The following is a 6,000-nucleotide window of genomic DNA, read 5'->3' as shown; positions in this document are numbered from 1 at the left end:
ATTTGTTTTATGGGTAGTTGGGATTAGGCTTTTCTTTGAAAAGACATCTTGTCATGTAAATAATTTTTTTATCCCCAAAATTTAATCAAGTGTTAGGGCAGTCATTTAAGAATTTTATTCTTTTATCGATGGGTCATTATTAAATAGAAATTGAATGGGTAAATTACTTAAATTACCCTTATAGTTTAGTTAATTGACTAAGTGTTTACTGTTTGAAAATTACTAATACTATCTTTAATGTTTCTAACAATTGACTAACTCTACCCTTATGCGAACATCCATTAATATTCCGTCAAAATCAATAAACATGTGACACCACATGATGTTTAAATTTTTTTAAAACCCAATTCTACCCTTATCCCCTTCCTCCTCCGTCCTCTCTCTCTTCCCACTATCTTCCTCCCACAGTCTCCATCAACACCAACTCATCGAAGAGAACTACACCGTATCAACTATCAACTAAAAAACCTAAAAAAATTGTAAAGCATATGTCGATCTTTACACGGTCAATAACAATAAAGAATAAAAAGAAAATTAAATCAAAGAACAAACGAATGAACCGTCACACCCTTCATCCTCTTTCTTCTTCAACAATGGGGTGCTTTGTTGAAGAAGCAGAGAACGAGTGAAATAAATAGGGGCGGCAGCGGCAGCGGCAGCGGCAGCAGCAACAGAAGTGGTATGAGCAAACTGAACAAGGGCGGTGGCGGCGGTGGCAACCCCCTCTAAACCCACCTCTCTTTCTCTCTTTTCTTCCTCTAGGCGACGACGACGGCAATGGCAACCTCCACCTCTCTTTCTCTCTCTTCTTCCTCTGGGTGATGGCGAAGGCAGCGACAACCCCCTTTAGACCTCCATCTCTCTTCTTCCTCTGGGCAATGGTGAAGGCAACGACAACCCACTCTGGACTTCCATATCTCTTTCTCTCTCTCTCTCTCTCTCTCTCTCTCTCTCTCTCTCTTCTTCCTCCATGCGACGGCAACGGCGGCGATAACCCCCTTTGAAATCCTATCTCCCTTTCTCTCTCTCTTCTTCCTCTCGACGACGGCGGCGGTAGCCCCCTTTGAACAAGAGATGAAATAGAGGCAAAAAAAAGGAGTTATGCCAAGCTTGTAAGCGGAGAGTCGACGAAGGTTCCCCTTGCTACGACGTACAAGCGAACAACAGAGTCAATGAGATCAGAGTGGTTACATCGACAGCACCATTGCTTGACGTCAATGTAAGTCCAACAGTAGGGTCCGACAACGACTTCCTGCCAAGATTTGCAGACGAGATGAATCGCTCGAACAGTTGTCTTTTTTTCCAAAGACTTCGTGGCATTTCTTCTGGTGGTGAAGATCAAGCTCAAGTCCTCCAAATAATCTCCAACCTATCGTCGATCTTGCCACAAAGGTGCCGGTGCCAGAGGGGTTGATGTAGATGACGATGGCAGAGATGAACCCGGCCCTAAGTCCTTCAGCTCAACTTGCATCGGTGAGATAACAAGCGTGGATCTATTCTTGGTGAAAATAAACTCACCGACCTTCATCGGACCTTTGCCGTTCGGTATTTGCAACGACCACCCTCATTGGCGATGGCCGCATCGATGGATGGTGCTCCTCCCTCTTCTCTTTCGACAAATGGGGCGAGTTTCTAAGAGGGATTATGAGTTAATTAAAATCAGGGACAAAAATGTAACTTCACGTAGGGGTAAAATGGGTATTTGAACTTTTCCATCCATGTTAACGATTAAGGGTACATTTAATCAATTGTTAGAAATAGTAAGGGTATACTTAGTCAGTTTTCAAACAGTAAGGGTGCACTTAGTCAATTAGCTAAACCATAAGGGTAATTTAAGAAATTTACCCAAAGTGAATTACAAGAGAAGAGGCCTTAAAACCCAAACAAGAAAAGCGCTTCCTTCTATACTCCACCCTGCCTATGAGCATTAGAAAAGACAAAGCAAAGCTCATGAAGTTCAAGAGATCTTGAGGAAGAATGGTTTTAAATGAGGAAGGTTTACTGGGGCCCATCTAAGGCTGCAACTTGGGTTGGGTTAGCCCGAACCCAACACAAAAAAGTTGGGTTGGGTTGATGCTCAGGTTAGGGTTGAAATTTATAAACCCGACTTTACTTCAGGTTGGGTTAGGATTGACCCCTTGGGCAACCTAACCTAACCCTAAACCAACTCTCTCTCTCTCTCTCTCTCTCTCTCTCTCTCTCTCTTATATATATATATATATATATATATATATATATATAGCTTGTTGCCTATAAAAGATCTATTATAAGTCATCATAATAAACTATAGTCATTTCAAACACTTTTTTCTTAATCTTGTACTTAAAGGACCAATAAAAACATCAACAAACAAATACTAATAAAACATAGGATTAATAAATGTAATGAAAGTTGGGTTAAGATCTAAGATTAAGAAGTTCTACAAGATTTTAAGGGATGTCAAAAAGGTTGGGTTGGGCCCAACCCGATCCCAGCCCAACCCAAAGTTGACTTTGGGTTGGGTCAGGGTTAAAGGAATCTAGTTAGGGTTAGGGTTAGGGTTGGGTAAGCCGGGTTGAAGGTCAGGTTGGGTTAGGGTTAAGGTTGGGGTTTAGAACTTAGGGTTGGCCTTAACCCAACCTAACCCAGCCCAACTTGCAGGCCTAGGCCCATCCGATATATACAAATATGTTTTTGGTGCTCAACGTGGCTTCATTCCTCTACTTCTAGTCCACAAAATTTGGAAAATACATGTCTCTCACAGACTTAATTGCATCAACATAGTAGTTTATAGAATGGTGTAAATCATTTATCCAAGTAAATTCAATTATCTTACTACTGAGTAAGGGCTTTTTAGGTTTATCCATCATAAATGCATTTGACAATATTCTTTTTTTTTATCTCAAATAAGAGTTTCTAAGGCAAGTGTCTAAAAACTTTATTTGGAAAAATATCATTACCGTTGATTCCACATTTATCTGAAAAACAAAATTGAAAATGTTGGTCAACTCCCCTCCCCTCCTCAACTTACCTAAAAAATCCCTACCAAAAGAAACTTTGCATATAATAATCAAAGGAAAAAAGTTTGTATATAGAAATCAAAGCCCATCTTAGCAGTGGAGTGTCAAACCAGTAAGGGATTGGGCTAACCAAATTAGTCTTAATTGTCTAGCAAAGATTCAAAATATCAACACACCTTGATACGTTGGAAAGGATGTATTGATACTTTAAACCCTATATATATATATATATATATATATATATATATATTCAAAATTTGAGAGGGAGGTCATTTTTATATTATTTAATTAGTAAAATAAATGTTTTCTTAAAATGCCTTAAAATTTGTGCTTCTATTCGTAAAAAAATATAATATAATACGCCCCATATCAAATATATCATATTGAAAATTTGATCCTTGCATCCTTTTCTTTCTGTTGAGAAAATACAGATAATAGAAGCAGAGCAAAGTAAAAACACACAACACACAACACCAACCACAGTTGTTAAGGAGGATTAAAATCCTTGCCGGAAAGAACAGAAACTGGAAACAAATCCTCTAATCAAAACAAAGGGAGCATCCACTGCGGGGGTTGACCCTAGAAGCCCTGAGAGCCAAATTGGACTCTGGCTGCCAACCTGTGCACTGCACCAATAGAATCCCACTTTGCTAATATCAATTTCCTAGGGTTGCAGGACTTAGATTGCTCATCAATCAGCTTGGCTACTTTGGCCTTTACACTTGCTCGGGGATGTGGGCCCATTGGTTTGAAGTAAGAAATTCCTTCAATCCAAGGGTCCTCCCAAATAGACAAGTCCTTTCCTAGGGCCACACTCCAAAAGGCTCCTTCCCTTAGCACTTCCCTCCCAGCCAAATGGCTTCTAAAGCCCAAAGAGCAACTCTTAGGAGCTTTGATACTCCAAAAAATTTTTATCCCCAAGGTACCTAGCCCTTATAATTTTTCCCCATAGGCTTTCCTTGTTTGTACAAAATCTCCAAGCTAACTTTGAGAGAAGAGCCAGATTAAAGAGGTGAGGGTCTTTGTACACTCACCTTCCTATAAATTTGCTTTTACAAATATTACTCCAGCTCACCCAATTGACATTTTTTTTGTTCTTTTTTTCACCCCACATGAATTGCCTTTGGATTTTTTTTTAATTTTGTCACATATTCCTATCGGTATTAGAAAGTTTGACATTGCATAAGAGGGAATCACCATTAATACAGCTTTGATCAACACTTCCCTCCCTGCAGATGAGAGAAAATTGGTTTTCCCCCCATTTGACTTAGCCTCCATTCTTTCACATATACAATTAAAGCACTATTTTCCTAACCCGAAAGGCAGGCCTAAATAGCTTGAAGGTGATTCAACCATGTTGACACCCATTACTTTGGAAATGATTTTCTAGAGCCCATGATGCAATTTGGGGCTAAAGAAAATTTCAGATTTTGAGAGATTCACCTATTGACCTAAAGCCTGGCCATACTACTGGAGAATTTCCAGAATCAATCCTCCTTCCTCAATGTTTGCTTCTGTGAAAACATAGGAATCATCTGCAAAGAACAGATGGGTAATGGCAGGACAATTTTGGTTAACTTGAATTCCCAATAACCTACCAAGTGAGTATGCATTATGAATAGCCAAAGATAAAACCTCGGATACTATTAGAAATAAGTACAGGGACAAAGGGTCTCCTTGACTAAATCCTCTGGCTGGGTAGAAACTCTGACTAGATTTTGTATTTAGGGTTAATTGATGAAAAAATTTTGCATTTTAATCCCCTAATTTTAACCAATTCTGCCTACATTTTTGGACCCAAAACATCTTTTCTCTCTTTAGTTCCTTGTCCAATTCCTGTTTAAGTTGGTTTACTCTTGACTGATCATAGAAACTTTGGGGAGCATTCAGTTCATCACTAAAGTCAGCTTGAATTGCCTTGATTCTTTCTTGCACCTTCCCAAAGACTAATCTATTCCATTTTCTTAATTCATCTTTAAGTTTTTTGCACTTCTTCACCATTTCCTTTTGGCCTTCACTATTCTCAATCTGAGTCCAGACACTTTCAACTATTCTTGGGCAATCCTAATTAGTAGTCCACATATTTTCAAACCTGAATGGCCTCCTCTTCCTAATCAGAACAAGGTTTGTTTCTAATACTATTGGAGTATGATCTGACCCACCAGTTGATAGATGTTTGACCATTGCCTCCTGAAACATTTCCAACCATTCACTATTAGCCAGAGCTAGATCAATTCTTTCCCTCACATTTTCTTGCCCTTCACTCTTATTATTCCACGTGAATTTTGGGCCATGGCTCGGAATAATTCTGCATCCTATTGTTCGTAGGCGGCCCCTATTTCTTCTCAAAATACATATGGGAACTTGTTTTCCACCTATCTAATCCTCTCTATTGAAAATTAGGTTCATGTCACCTATGCTCACCCAAGGTCCTCTAAAGGATTGAGCCATAGTTTCCCATAAATTCATAAAAGCTTATTTCTTCTTCTTATTTGATTCTCCATACACAAAGGATATTCTCCACACTGAATCATTTTCCTCTTCTATTTTTGCGGTGATGATTTGTTCACAAGTATGTTTGACCTTGATCTTGACCTCAGTAGTCCATAGGACTACCAAACCCCCTGCAAGTCCTACTACATCAGTTCCCCAACACTCCCAATCATTTAACCAAGGAAGTTTTTTCCTACTTTGAACTACTGAACATTTTGTTTCCATTAGCAAGATAATATTCGGGTTTACCTCTAGACAAGCTCTTTTAAGCCCTCAAACTGTCAAAGGATAACTATTAGAGGAGAGCCTAACCCCTGACAGTTCCAACTTAGGATCAACATGTTGACTGTGGGGGCAGATTTGGGGCAGCCACCCACACCCTTCCTAGTCTATTCGCCTAGTCCTCAATTACAATTTCATTCTCCTTAAACCACTTTTTTCCTAAACTCTCATTTCCACCCCTATTAAGACCACAAGAACAATAGTAGTGAAGCCTGTGTGTTCCTAT

Source organism: Nelumbo lutea, chromosome 2 (assembly GCF_056320005.1).
Source record: "Nelumbo lutea isolate HS-2025 chromosome 2, American lotus-T2T, whole genome shotgun sequence".
NCBI lineage: Eukaryota > Viridiplantae > Streptophyta > Magnoliopsida > Proteales > Nelumbonaceae > Nelumbo > Nelumbo lutea.
Note: the sequence above shows the minus strand (reverse complement) of the source record.